Below are 16,214 nucleotides of genomic sequence, written 5' to 3'. Positions count from 1 at the left end.
CAAATTGAGCAGGGCTGTCAATTCAATGTACCCCTTAACTCCTATGAATTAAAGCATTATGAAATCATTCAATCAATTAGTCATCTTACTATAAAAGGTTTTTATTTTACAGCATTTTTTTCGCCTTGCCAAAAACATGTAGGCCTATCTCATTCTAGCTGTGACCTTGTAAAACGTGATCCTTCTGTTACTTTACATTTAAGAAATGTTAAAATCTTCAAACAACTTACACTAATAGACTAAATAGAACATTTTGTAATAACAATTACAATACTATAGAACTATACATACTGTATATGTGTTTTTATACTTTGGAGTTGCATTCTTATAAAGTACTAAGAAGCGTATGATCAAGTAAACCAATGCAACTGCAATTTCATAATACAAAATCTAAACTAGATTGAAGCGCATATAATCTTACCACAAGAAGCAACTATCCATTGGTATGCTTTACAACTGAATATTTTCAAGAGGATACGGCTGACTTGAAAAGTTGCCCTAAATCAATGCCAACACAGCTCTTCCACAAGCATCTGTAAGACGAGTTTTAAAACGTATAAATAGTTTCACACTCTAAATATATAAACATTTACTGATATTACAAACATACCATCTGTGTGGAAAAAAATGGGAGATGGCTTAACAATATTACAAACTTTGAAAACATACACAAGTATATTTCCATTACAATGACACGGCGACCTCAGAAAACATGTTTAAAAAATAGCATCACACACACAGTATGGAAAACAGAATCTGATCTTCATAGCAACCTCTGTGAACCAAACATGTCTCAGGATTTCATAGGATGTGTTCAAACGTATAATGTCATCACATCACAGTCGCCTACAATCAAGCCCAACTCGTAATGTAAAATACTGTACACAATCTCAGAATCTCCTGAAGATGCCTTATCAGTAAACATGAATACAGAGAACTGGAAAACATTTGATTGGCACAATAAAAACCATGTTGCAAAGTATTGCATACAGCGCAAATACCCAATCTTCAATCTCCATCATATTATGTTACAGTACCTTGGGGCCCTGTATGCAATGTCTGAGACACATAATACTGCTTATATACTATACTGTAGCCTACCCTGCGGTTCATAGACAGAGTTTGTTTCTTATCAGAGAGTAACTGTTTGAACTGCAATGAGGTTAGTAGTAAAAGTACTGGTAAGCTGAGAAGAGTACTTCTTATTGAGGACTAAGTCTTTATGAAAAAAGGCAAAGAGAGTCTTTTGATCCAGCTGTGTCTGCTACACATAATAATATGAGCTCAACTGCACAGGCACAGTGTTGGACCAAACAGGAAGTGCATTGTGGGATCTTGGTCCCTGTATCTCACCGAAATCATAGGATAAGATCCAAGCACCTTATACACAGCATTCCCTCCATTTGTCTGATAGGCTATTTAAATGCACAACAATAGCAAAACAAAATCATATAGCTAAAGCCTTCATTGTGATTGCCAGCTTTGCTTAATCCATTTGGCACAAGAGCCGGGTAGTTTTGGCACTGATCCCAGTCTCAAAGTTTGCAGAAAGGTTGGTGGGGACTCACAGCCCTTGAGAAACATGATTGCTACTGGACTATTCCATTTATTTTCATTTTCTGTCACTTCAACTCCCCCATGACATAAAATGTCTTGTAATATAATCCAAGAAGCAAATGACAGAGCAAATGGAGCAATGTATAAATAAATAAGCAAATCAATGATCAAATCGTTGATGTTACATCTTAGTAACATGGTGTAAGTCGCTCTGGATAAGAGCGTCTGCTAAATGACTTAAATGTAAATGTAAATGTAAATGTGTGTTTGTGTGTGTGCGTGTGTGCCAGTGCCTGGTGGCTCTCACAGTGTGGAGGAGCTCCGTCTGAAGTCCTGGAGGATGATGGAGGAGTAGGCAGAGCTCGGGGGGCTGCAGAGGGCCGACTCAGAGATGGGGAGTCCCGAGAATGCACTGAGTCCCGAAAGGGGGGAGGGGGAGACAGAGCCAAGGAGTCCTCCAGGGTCAGCTTACTCTGAGCCAGCTCCTCTTCTCCCTCCTCCTCGTCATCCTCCTCTGTGTAGCTGTGTAGGAGGTCCAGTGCCTCACCCTCAGCCCCCTCCAGGGGTGAGATGAGGTCTTCCCCTCCAAAAGAAGCCCCACCTTGCAGGGGGCAGGAAAGCTGAGAGAAGGTGAAGCCTAGGGGTTGGTTGGTGGAGCTGGCCTGGGTGCCAGAGGCACCCATTGTGTCGTTAAATCCAGGGATATTGGAGCTGTGCGTGTCCACCATCACCCCCTGCAAGGGTTTGGTGGTTAAGTGAGAATAAGAGGGTGGCTCCTCCGAATCCTTCCCGTGGAGTGTTCCAGAGTGGGAGTGGGGGGCAATCCAAAGAGGGCGTGCTTCCTCGTCCTCCTCCTCCGCCAGGTTGTACAGAGCCGTGGTGCCGGGGTGGGGGAAGTGGGGGTCTGTGCCAGGGCTGTGTTGTTGGTGGTGTGGGTCGCAGCTGTGGGGGTCGACGGGGGCATTAGTTAGGGGCCTGATGACCGCCATCTGATTCGAGCCGGCTTCCTGTTTCCTCACATGCACAGACAGTCTGTGCCACACATTCCCCCCCCTCTGAGGGTGTCTTGCACCTGGTTCAGACCATGACACAGACTTGCCATTAGAACTATGAACGAGATAAAGACTGCCGTTACTAACAGAGACAACCCGGGGGAAGGGTTAGTCAACAACAACAACACATAGCACAATAGGACAGAACAGCAGCATTTCAACATTTCTCTACGCATGTTAAAATACGCTCAAGACATTTTAACAACATTATTAACAGGCAGCAGTGATGTGGTTCATGTCTGAGCTCCAAGTGGGATTGCATTGACTAATCTTGGAATTTACAGTAACTAAATACTTTGTGATTCATAATTTCATAATGTGCTGTTTGAACAGCATTATGAACCATAGATGGCTTAATTCAAAGTACTTTGAGCCATCCACCAAATGTAGACCTGTTTATCTAAAGTAAGTGTTTATCAAGCTGAGATGGGCAACATGCACTTGTAAAATGTTTCTGGTGCCTGTACTGTCTGACACAAGGAAATAACACAAGGCTTTAGCGATGTGCATAGCAGGATAGGTTAGGTTTGTCTCTCTTATGTGATTAGTGGGGGAGACAAAGAGGGTTTCATGCTTCGAACTGGGATAAATGTGAGGACAATTCAGGATAAACCTAAATCACCTAAACCAGGGGTGTGTACATCTTCTTCCCTTGAAGGCTGCAGTGTCTACTGGCAGTCATGCATACCTTGTAATCGCCAACCAGTCTGGAGCTATGAAGAAAGATTAGTCGACCCTCCTCCTACTAACTACTGAGACATTATTTTCCAAAGACACTGCAGACCTCAAGGACAGGAGTTTGCCAAACCCGTGTCTAAACATGAGCCTGTCAGTCAACCTCTGTCCATTGGAAGAGGTTAAGTGGGACATATTGGAGCAAGGGTGAGAGACAACACTCAAAGACAACATTCTCTCATCCCCCATCTCAATCCTTACTTTAGACACTGTCAGTGTTTTTTTGCTGTGGAACACCTATTAGGAATCCTGTTTAAATCTACACTTTAACCATCATACATGAAATATACGCTCCCATTATTCCTTGCAAATCTTGCAATCTGACTAGCTTTGAAGATATGATGAGTTCTGAGGTAAATCAATATGTACTATCTCAGGATTAAATCTGTGAATCTGATTATCTATCATATTTTGTTTTTGATTGGGCTTATCTACCAAGGAAGTATGTAGTCAAGCACAACTCATAATTCATCATATTTGGACAGAAAAAAAACAGTAGAATGACAGAATAGGGCATACAAACTCTAATTCTCTGAAACATATGTTTATTGTAGTCACAAGACTACTTTTGGATCCAAACGAGTGTGCAGGCCCTATTCTATCCTTCTATATGCCCTCATCTCTAGACCCTGAGTTCTGAACATCACTGAAGGTTACTCACTTGGTGCTTCCGTTTTCGTTCTTCTTCCTACGGAACATGTTGAGAATGCTCTTGCTCTGCTGAGCCGCCTTGCCGTCTCCCACATGCATCCTGACTACATCGGACGTGGTGAAGGCACTCCTCACGTTCCTCTCTGGCTTGGCGATGATGATGTACATCTTGGGCGAGAACATGCACCCCAGCGCCACGGTGACGCTCAGGCTCACGGAGAAGGATGTGGTGATGATCTTGTAGTTGGAGCCGAAGTAGATGGGCACGAAGGCCAACCAGATGATACAGGTGGTGTACATGGTGAAGGCGATGTACTTGGCCTCGTTGAAGTTGGCCGGGACGTTGCGCGTCTTGAAGGCGTAGTAGGTGCAGCTCATGATGAGCAAGCCGTTGTAACCCAGCGGCGCCACCATTCCCACCGTGCTGGTGTTGCAGATGAGGTAGACCTCGCGGATGCTGGGGTAGTACTTGATGGGCATGGGCGGCTCCAGGATGATCAGGGTTATCTCCAAGATGAGCTGCAGGCTGATGAGGAAGAAGGAGATGACTACTTGGGCCCAGGCTGACATGAAGCGGGGCTTCTTGGTGCAAATCTTCTTCTTGCTGCCGGCCAGGATGCGCGCGATGCGGTTGGTTTTGGTGACCAGAGCGGAGTAGCACATGGCAGCCGAGAGGCCCACTAGGAGGCGCTGCAGGTAGCAGGAGGTCACGGTGGGATGGGCGATCAAGGTGAAGGGGCAGATGTATCCCAGTAAGACGCCCACCAGGATGATGTAACACAGCTCGCGGCTGGATGACTTGACTACGGGCGTGTCGCGGTACAACATGAAGATTAAGGTTACCCAGAGGGTGACCAGGATGCCCACGCAGGACAAACACACCGCCACGATGGACTCCACATCTGACCAGTCCAGGTACTTCAGCGGCAGGGGCACACAACCTGCAGAGGACAGAGGAAAGGAGAGATGCTATTGTTGCCTATATAATCATTGAAGCATGTCAATTGTGGAAAGGTAGGAAGGACTATAAATGGAGAAGAGGGGAACATGGGTGTACTGAAGAGAGGGAGAGTAGATGAAGGCAGAGGACTAGTGAACAGGTTTAGAAATGTGGAAAGTCAAGAGGTACATAGGGAAGATCATAGCCCTTCAAAGATGGCCTAAAATTACTCAGGAACACACACATACACATGCTCCAAATCTGTCAGCATGCTTATGCTGCAGTGTAAAGTGTCTCTGTGTGTGTCTGTTTCTGTGTGTGTGTGGCTGTCCATCATGTCGCATTGGTGGTGATTTGTCATCCGACACACACTTAGACTCGCAAGGGCTTAATGAGAGAAAAGTGACATCCCCAGACTCATCTTAAAACCCCTGAATTACACAGCGCTCCTAGCTAATAGCATTACTGTCAGCGCCACCACAGGCAATGCCTGCCTACGTCTATGCCATCACAACCAGCATCACTTAGCCCTTATAAACCAAATCACATGTATAGATTTACTAGTTAGCTAACTTAATGCAAAATCTCATCTGGATATACAGTGCCCTCCACTAATACTGGCACCCTTGGTAAATATGAGCAAAACAGGCTGTGAAAAAAATCTTTATTGTTCATCCTCTTGGTCTTTCAAACAAAATATTCACAAAAATTTAACCTTTACTTGAAGTAAAATAATTTAAAGAAAAAATACATTCTTATCATAAAACAAATATTTTTCTCAACTATATGTGTGCCACAATTATTGGCACCCCTTCACTCAATACTTTGTGCAACTTCCCTTGGCCAAGATAACAGCTCTGAGTCTTCTCCTATAATGCGTAATGAGGTTGGAGAACACATGGCAAGGGATCTGAGACCATTCCTCCATACAGAATCTCTCCAGATCCTTCAGATTCCCAGGTCCACGCTTGTGGACTCTCCTCTTCAGCTCACCCCACAGGTTTTCTATGGGGTTTAGGCCAGGGACTGGGATGGCCATGGCAAAACCTTGATTCTGTGATACGGGAACCATTTTTGTGTTGATTCTGAGGTGTGCTTTGGATCATTGTGCTGCTGGAAGATCCAACCACAGCCCAGTTTAAGCTTCCTAGCACAGGCAGTCAGGTTTTGATTTAATATCTGCTGGTACTTGATGGAGTCCATGATATCATGTATCCTAACAAGTTGCCCAGGGCCTTTGGAAGAAAAACAGCCCCACAACATCAAAGATCCACCACCAGACTTCACAGTGGGGATGAGGTACTTTTCTACATGACTATCTTTCTGCCTACGCCAAACCCACCTCTGGTGTTTTTTCCAAAAAGCTCTATTTTGGTCTCACTTGACCATAGAATCCAGTCCCATTGAAAGTTCCAGTAACATTTGGCAAACTGTAGGCACTTGAGTTCATTGTTTGATGACAGCAAATGTTTTTTTATGGCAACCCTCCCAAACAACGTGTGGTTATGTAGGTGGCGTCTGATCGTAGTTTTGTAGACTTTCTGACCCCAAGACCCAACTAACGTCTGCAATTCTCCAGCTGTGATCCTTGTAGATTTTTTGGCCACTCAAACCATCCTCCTCACTGTGCGTGGGGTCAATATAGACACACGTCTTCTTCTAGGTACATTGTTAACCTCTTCAGTTGCTTTAATTAAACTTCTTAATTATTGCCCTGATAATGGAAATGGGCATTTTCAACCATTGAGCTATTTTCTTATAGCCATTTCCTGATTTGTGCAGCTCAATAACCTTTTGCCTCACATCACTACTGTATTCTCGTTTCCCATAGTGATGGATGACTATGGGAACTTGGCCTGTGTGTCACCTCATATTTATAACCCAGTGAAACAGGAAGTCATGGCTCACCACTTAAGTGTTCCTAATCACTCAGTTGAACTTGAAAACATAAAATATGAATGGCAATATACTTAAACTAGATTTTACTCATGAGAATTTCTAGGGGTGCCAATAATTGTGGCACATATGTTTTGGAGAAAAATATTTATTTATTTTCACTTAAATTTTTTTTATTTTTTTACTTCAATTAAACTTACGTTTTTTGTGTATATTTTGAATAGACTCACTCTCTTCTCGCTCCTCAAGTGCACAACACCTTCCCTTCTCTGAACACTGGTGTAAAACTGTTTTCCCCAGTAACCTGGAATGACAGCGGTATTGATATTCCCAGACATGCATAGGGAATCATAGGAAAGAGTGGAATTGAATCACTGACAACAAACTGTTGAGCTAATGAGCTAATGTGATTTTTCACCTGAGGGAGAAGGAAGGAGAGCTCAACTCTGCTCGAACCGCTGTCCTCTATACTGCGCAGAGACGCAAGAGACTGAAATCCACTGAGTTTGCCCCATTAGTTTGCACTATATGGATCAACGTTTTTTTCTGTTATCGAATCAACATTATACCAGCCCCTTTTCATTGCATCAAACCAAAGAAAATCTAACTTTGCAAGATTGATTCTGTGATTGTGTTGAAGCCAGAGCCAGAGCAAAACAGAGTAGAATTCTATTGGCTGGGGTAGCCCATGAGCGGTCGTTCAATCACCCACGAGTGAATGCGCTTTTCAGATCAGATCGGCGCATGTTAATGTTTGTTGATATTATTTGCTAGTTAGCGAGTTATTAGTCTAATTATAGATCAGTATAGGTCAGCAATGTGGAGTTACTGCTCCCAACAAGAGCACAAAACGTGTAGGCTCCATTTCAAGCGGTCTTTGAAAAGCTTGTTTTAATTAAATGGGCAGTGTTGTATTTTGAGAAAGGCTTGATTATGCAAATAAGCCAATAGGCAGAGGGGGTAATAATAATACATTTCATAAAGTGGTTTCTTGAACAACACGTATAGGCTACTGTAGGCTTTATCATGTAAATCAAAAGTTATTTCCATGTGCATGTTATGGGATTTGCTCCATTGGTTCTGTTGGTAGGCCTACATTATGATCAGATAGCCACAATAGCCTATTGGCTACTGTCCACCACTGCTCACTCTGTTTTGCTACAGATATATGTTGAAATGTTACTGGGTTAGGGTGAGATTTTGGCAATCAAGCCTTTTTTTCTACTTACCCAGAGTCAAATGAACAGTTTGAATGAAGTTGAAGGTAGTTTTGTGAGCCATTGCAAACTAGCATTAGCACAATGCCTGGAAGTCTATGGTACCATGCTAGCTGTCCCATAGACTTTTAAGATGGCGTAGCAGTCGAACGTCTTGTCGTGTCGTGTCCCTTGTATATATCGTTTTTTAAATATTTTTTTAACATATTTTTCTTCGCATATCTTTTAAAACATTTTGTTAAACCTCAACTTCTAAATACTCTCCTGCAACCCGCCTCACCCAATGTAGCTGTTTTCTTCTAAAGTATTTATATCTACTTTGGATCCGGAACCCCTCAACTGAAGCTAGCCAGCTAGCTACCAGCTATCAGTCAGCAAACCATTGCTAGCGGTCTTCAGCTAACCGGTCATCAGCTAACCTTTAGCTCGGAAAGCTCTCGCCAGTTCGAACAATGCGACTCCAACCAGAGCATAACGGACCTATTATTTTTTTAATCCCCGGACTCAAGAACCTCCAGAAGCTAACCAGCTAACTAGCTACAAGCTATTTAGTCATTGTTAGCCACTGCTAACTGTTTTTTAACCTGGATAACACTCGCCAGTCCAGCTTCCCTGCCCCATCCACCGCTGCCCCCCTGGACACTGATCACTTGGCTACATAGCTGATGCATGCTAGACTGTCCATTAATCACGGTACTCCATTCTGCTTGTTTATGTTTTATCTGTCGGCCCCAGCCGCACTCAGGCTCTGTGTGTAGTTAATCCGACCCTCCCTGCCTAGCCAACGCCATTTTACCTGCTGTTGTTGTGCTAGCTGATTAGCTGTTGTTGTCTCACCTACTGTTTTAGCTACTGTTTTAGCTACCTCTCCCAATTCAACACCTGTGATTACTGTATGTCTCTCTCAAATGTCAATATGCCTTGTATACTGTTGTTCAGGTTAGTTATCATTGTTTTAGTTTACAATGGAGCCCCTAGTTCCACTCTTCATACCCCTGATACCTCCTTTGTCCCACCTCCCACACATGCGGTGATCTCACCCATTACAACCAGCATGTCCAGAGATACAACCTCTCTCATCATCACCCAGTGCCTGGGCTTACCTCCGCTGTACCCGCACCCCACCATACCCCTGTCTGCGCATTATGCCCTGAATATATTCTACCATGCCCAGAAATCTGCTCCTTTCATTCTCTGTCCCCAACGCTCTAGGCGACCAGTTTTGATAGCCTTTAGCCGCACCCTCATACTACTCCTCCTCTGTTCCGCGGGTGATGTGGAGGTAAACCCAGGCCCTGCATGTCCCCAGGCACCCTCATTTGTTGACTTCTGTGATCGAAAAAGCCTTGGTTTCATGCATGTCAACATCAGAAGCCTCCTCCCTAAGTTTGTTTTACTCACTGCTTTAGCACACTCTGCTAACCCTGATGTCCTTGCCGTGTCTGAATCCTGGCTCAGGAAGGCCACCAAAAATTCTGAGATTTCCATACCCAACTATAACATTTTCCGTCAAGATAGAACTGCCAGAGGGGGAGGAGTTGCAGTCTACTGCAGAGATAGCCTGCAAAGTAATGTCATACTTTCCAGGTCCATACCCAAACAGTTCGAACTACTAATCTTGAAAATTACTCTCTCCAGAAATAAGTCTCTCACTGTTGCCGCCTGCTACCGACCCCCCTCAGCACCCAGCTGTGCCCTGGACACCATTTGTGAATTGATTGCCCCCCATCTAGCTTCAGAGTTTGTTCTGTTAGGTGACCTAAACTGGGATATGCTTAACACCCCGGCAGTCCTACAATCTAAGCTAGATGCCCTCAATCTCACACAAATCATCAAGGAACCCACCAGGTACAACCCTAAATCTGTAAACAAGGACACCCTCATAGACGTCATCCTGACCAACTGGCCCTCCAAATACACCTCCACTGTCTTCAACCAGGATCTCAGCGATCACTGCCTCATTGCCTGTATCCGCTACGGAGCCGCAGTCAAACGACCACCCCTCATCACTGTCAAACGCTCCCTAAATCACTTCTGTGAGCAGGCCTTTCTAATCGACCTGGCCCAGGTATCCTGGAAGGACATTGACCTCATCCCGTCAGTTGAGGATGCCTGGTCATTCTTTAAAAGTAACTTCCTCACCATTTTAGATAAGCATGCTCCGTTCAAAAAATGCAGAACTAAGAACAGATATAGCCCTTGGTTCACTCCAGACCTGACTGCCCTCGACCAGCACAAAAACATCCTGTGGCGGACTGCAATAGCATCGAACAGTCCCCGCGATATGCAACTGTTCAGGGAAGTCAGGAACCAATACACGCAGTCAGTCAGGAAAGCTAAGGCCACAGTGCCATTTTGTCACTAAAGCACCTTATACCACCCACCACTGCGACTTGTACGCTCTAGTCGGCTGGCCCTCGCTACATATTCGTCGCCAGACCCACTGGCTCCAGGTCATCTACAAGTCCATGCTAGGTAAAGCGCCGCCTTATCTCAGTTCACTGGTCACGATGGCAACACCCATCCGTAGCACGCGCTCCAGCAGGTGTATCTCACTGATCATCTGATCTGATCATCCCTAAAGCCAACACCTCATTTGGCCGCCTTTCGTTCCAGTTCTCTGCTGCCTGTGACTGGAACGAATTGCAAAAATCGCTGAAGTTGGAGACTTTTATCTCCCTCACCAACTTCAAACATCTGCTATATGAGCAGCTAACCGATCGCTGCAGCTGTACATAGTCTATCGGCAAATAGCCCACCCATTTTTATTTATTTACTTTTCTGCTCTTTTGCACACCAATATCTCTACCTGTACATGACCATCTGATCATTTATCACTCCAGTGTTAATCTGCAAAATTGTAATTATTCGTCTACCTCATGCCTTTTGCACACAATGTATATAGACTCCCATTTTTCTTTCCTACTGTGTTATTGACTTGTTAATTGTTTACTCCATGTGTAACTCTGTGTTGTCTGCTCACACTGCTATGCTTTATCTTGGCCAGGTCGCAGTTGCAAATGAGAACTTGTTCTCAACTAGCCTACCTGGTTAAATAAAGGTGAAAAAAAAAATGAAAAAAAAAAAAAGTCATTGCGCTAATGCTAGTTAGCAACTTAATTCAAACTGCATCCATGAGTTCATTTGACTCTGGCTAAGTAGAAAAAGGGCTTAATTTCTCAAATCTGGCACTATCCCTTTAAAAGTGGATCTTGGCAGAAATATCATATATATATATATATCATACTTTTTGGAGTGGCGGTAACGATTTAGGCCGCTCCTAAATTAATATAGAGGAACATAGTATGGTATAGTATACACATAGTATATGGCGCAGAGAGTCATGTCTTTTGGTGGCACAAAGAGAATAAAGGGCCATAGAAATCAGAACATTAGCAAGGAATGGGGAAGAATAGACAGATATTTGCAGTCCCTTCACAGGGAGAACCAAGCAGGGAGCAGGTTGCAGAGTGTTGGGGACTGAGTTTACAAAAAAACTTGGGCGAAAACTGTCAGTGTGTGATGGTGGATTGGAAGACTAGTGAGGTGGGTGTTGGAGGAGATGAGGGCAGGGGCAGCTACAGCCAGGTAGAGGCCGTAGTCAGTCATCATGGCACATAGATAGATTGTGTCCTGTTAGTAAGTTACCTTCCAGATCATCATCGGGCCACCAGCCCAGGTCACAGGCCTGACAGGTGAACTCATCCCGGAGGATCTCATTGTCCTTACAGGTGGTGCAGATCCAGCAGCAGCTCACCTCACCCTTCCTGATCACCTGATCACACAGAGGTCAGGGGTCAACGCCAGAAGTCACAACCCCAATCAGATATAAAGACGGGTAATTAGCATCTAATATGGCTTTGATGGGGCATTTTTAGGCCCTTCTCTAAAACAAATTAGTCAATTCTGGTGCATATTATAAGAACCTATGGTGTAAAAGTTTTCCCTTAGTCGAGCACAAATGATATTCCAAAAGACAAGCTCCGTTGCATTTACATTATCCTGTTCCTAAAGTGGATGTTCTCTGCGTTGTGATATGCAAAACAGGGTGATGCACAGCACAGGGCAGTAAACAAAATGTTAGAAGGCCCCGCTAAAGCAGACAGGAGAGTCTACATGCACCCTATGGGGGCTATTGGCCAGGCTGAATAATACTGGCCCTGGTTGGAGAGACTCAAGGTGTTTCCTCAAGATAGTGAAGGCTCCACAACATTGTGTTAAAACACAATGAAAATCAACCCTTTTCAACCAAGGATGAAATCTGCACATACATTCCTGGACTAGGGATCAATTTACAGAGATAACTTAGTTCAAATTAAACAAAAGCATCAGAGCGGAAACACAGACAGAGCAGTTCTCTATGAAACTGGGTCCTGGGAATTCCTGATGGACTGGTTCAGGACCTTTCCTAAACCAGCCTGGTCCAGCCTGGCTTAGACTGGTTTGGCCCAGTTGTGTCTGTACCTTGATCTGTCCCCTGGAGCAGGGCTCACTGCAGACGGAACGGACCATGTCGCTGTTGTTCATCCACAGCTTCCAGTCATCGATGTTCAGGATGCCCTCGTGCCACGAGCCCACCTGCTGGTAGTCATAGCTACCGTCACCCACACTCTGCAGGTTCATGATGTCATACCTGGGAGGGGGAGAGAAGATAGGGTGAAGGGGTGTGAGACAGTTAAAGAGATAGGTGGGAGATGGATGGAGGGGGTAAAAGAGGGGGAGAGGAGATAGGTGGGAGATGGATGGAGGGGGTAAAAGGGGGAGAGGAGATAGGTGGGAGATGGGTGGAGGGGGTGAAAGAGGGGGAGAGGCACAGAGAGAGATTATGGGAGAAAGAGAGTTAAAGAGATAGGTGGGAGATGGATGGAGGGGGTGAAAGAGGGGGAGAGGCACAGAGAGAGATTATGGGAGAGCGAGAGAAAAACAGAGCAAGGTCAAGAAATGGAGATAAAGGGAGAAAGAAAAAGTAAATAAGAAGCAGTTATCTTAATGATAACAAGTCCCTTGCTTAGAGCAGACCCCTTTATCCAAAATTACTTTAACATCTTACATTCAATATAGTTAGACGTTTTTCATGTAAAGACACTTACCAGTGCACAGAATCTAGATCTATTGTGATTGTGGTAGCATGAGTACTAGCCGTGACCTCTGGCTGAATAACAGGTGACTGGGGCTATTTTTCACCTGTCTGTCAGGGATAGATTTGATTTGTGACACTGAGAGGACTGACTGCACACGCTGTAAGTAGAAATGACTGCTGCAGCACACAGATGCATTTAATCTGTTCCAGTCGCAGCCCATTATGATTATGATTCCACATGCTCTGTGTATGTGTGTGTGTGTGTGTGTGTGTTTGTGTGTGTCCATGTACAGTATGTGTATGTATGCCCATGCATGTGTGTTCATAGTCATTTCACACAAAATCTGCTCTGTAAAAACAGAGTCGCACACTTCATATCTACAGTGCCTTGTGAAAGTATTCATCCCACTTGGCATTTTTCCTATTTTGTTGCATTACAACCTGTAATTTAAATGTATTTTTATTTGAATTTCATGTAATGGACATACACAAAATACTCCAAATTGGTGAAGTGAATTGAAAAAAATAACTTCGAAATGTTCATTTAAAAAAACTGGAAAAGTGGTGAGTAAGTATGTATTCACCCCCTTTGCAATGAAGCCTCTAAATAAGATATGGTGCAACCAATTACCTTCAGTAGTCACATAATTAGTTAGATTGCACACAGGTTGACTTTATTTAAGTGTCACATGATCTGTCACATGATCTCAGTATATATACACCTTTTCTGAAAGGCCCCAAAGTCTGCAACACCACCAAGCAAGTGACTACACCAAGCAAGCGGCACCATGAAGACCAAGGAGCTCTCCAAACAGGTCAGGGACAAAGTTGTGGAGAAGTACAGATCAGGGTTGGGTTATAAAAAAATATCAGACACTTTCAACATCCCACAGAGCACCATTAAATTCATTATTTAAAAAAATTGAAAGAATTTGGCACCACAACAAACCTGCCAAGAGAGGGCTGCCCACCAGAACTCATGGACCAGGCAAGGAGGGCATTAACCAGAGAGGCAACAAAGAGACAAAAGATAACCATGAAGGAGCTGCAAAGCTCCACAGCAGAGATTGGAGTATCTGTCCAGAGGACCACTTTAAGCCGCACACTCCACAGAGCTGGGGTATACAGAAGAGTGACCAGAAAAAAAATCAATTTCCTAAAGAAAAAAATAAGTAAACATGTTTGGTGTTCGCCAAAAGGCATGTGGGAGACTCTCCCAAACATGGGGAAGAGGTACTCTGGTCAGATGAGACTAAAATGTTGTTTTTAGGCCATCAAGGAAAACCCTATGTCTGGCAAAAACCCAACACCTCTCACCACCCGAGAACACCATCCCCACAGTGAAGCTTGGTGGTGGCAGCATCATGCTGTGGGGAAGTTTTCATCGGCAGGGACTGGAAACCTGGTCAGAATTGAAGGAATAATGGATGGCGCTAAATACAGGGAAATTCTTGAGGGAAACTTGTTTCAGTCTTCCAGAGATTTGAGACTGGCATGGAGGTTCACCTTCCAGCAGGACAATGACCCTAAGCATACTGCTAAAGCAACACTTGAGTGGTTTAAGGGGAAACATTTAAATGTCTTGGAATTGTCTAGTCAAAGCCCAGACCTCAATCCAATTGAGAATCTGTGGTATGACTTAAAGATTGCTGTACACCAGCGAAACCGACACAAAATAAAGGAGCTGGAGCAGTTTTGCCTTGAAGAATGGGCAAAAATCTCAGTGGCTAGATGTACCAAGCTTATAGAGACATACCAAGAGACTTGCAGCTGTAATTGCTGCAAAAGGTGGCTCTACAAAGTATTGACTGGGGGGTTGAATAGTGATGCACACTCAAGTTTTCATTTATTTTGTCTTATTTCTTGTTTGTGTCACAATAAAAAATATTTTGCATTAAATGATACAAACCACCCAAAAATCAATTTTAATTCCAGGTTCTAAGGCAACAAAATAGGAAAAATGCCAAGGGGGGGTGAATACTTTCGTAAGCCACTGTATAACCTCCCAGTAATTTTTGGGTAAAAAAAAAACATTTGTTTTTATATCTTCCAGTTCATTCTCCGTTAGTCAGCACCTCTTCACTAAATAATTTTCTCTGGGTGTGTGCCAGCTCACCAACAATTCTCCATCTCAACATTCTGCCCCCTCCCCCTCCCCGTCTCGCTCCTCACCTGCCAGGAGTGTCCCCGTTCTCGTCGAAGTACACATCCTCCCCTGACACCCCTCTGAAGGTGGTCTTGAGCAGGTACTCCAGCAGCTTGCTGCCGTCAATGGGGTCCATGGCCTCACACAGGCCTGGCTGGCCAGGGCACAGCTCACTGTGCATGTCATGGAGGCCGTGGGCCATGGCATAGATAGCATTGATGACGAAGCCCATCTTACTGTCCTGGACGTAGTTCTCATGAAGACTCTCATTGCCTGGGGATTAGTGGGAAATTACCAGAATGTCAAAATGGTGGTTTGGAATTGGTTGATGTTGTTTTTCTGAGGACTGTGGCCATTTTGTTTGTTTGTGCTGGATTTACAGTGCCATATCAATGTGTAAATGTAGGCACACATAATATTGTACGGCAAGAGAATTGTACAACTTCCTTCTCACTCAACCGATAAACAACTGAGTTTGGAACTATAATTTGATTTAAAAAATACAACAAAACATCTCTCTTTTGCAGCACAAAATAACTGGCACACACTATACAGTAGATCACAATAAGGTGTCCAGAAGCTTATTAATTTTTCCCCAAAAGGATACAGAAGATGGAGGAATCTTGAGGAAGCAACAGTAAAGTCTGTGGACACCATATTGTGTAACACACATTTTTGGTTAGCCAGCTGAAAGCATTGTCAAGCACAGGGAATATGGCAACCATAGCACTAATAGGGACATTTAAAAAAAGAGATATTCATTCACCCTTCTATCATACCGTACCTGAGGTGCCACTCCATATTTGTTTTCTTCTTACAACGGCTTAAATCTCATACATTTTCTCTCCTTCTTTTCCCATTGTTTCTCAATACATTCAGAAAAATGCCGTCTTTTGTCTGTGGTGATCATGCAGAAAGTCAGCAGAGGGGATAATCTACA

General features: G+C 44.0%; 1 pseudogene; it reads right to left on the bottom strand.

The window, feature by feature from the left end:
- Positions 1-85: 85 nt before the first annotated feature.
- Positions 86-16,214, bottom strand: part of LOC115108031 (metabotropic glutamate receptor 1-like) — a 51,056-nt pseudogene continuing 34,927 nt past the window's right edge.

The sequence above is a fragment of the Oncorhynchus nerka genome, linkage group LG24 (genome assembly GCF_034236695.1).
Source record: "Oncorhynchus nerka isolate Pitt River linkage group LG24, Oner_Uvic_2.0, whole genome shotgun sequence".
Lineage (NCBI taxonomy): Eukaryota > Metazoa > Chordata > Actinopteri > Salmoniformes > Salmonidae > Oncorhynchus > Oncorhynchus nerka.
Note: the sequence above shows the minus strand (reverse complement) of the source record. Positions and strands in the feature narration are given on the sequence as shown.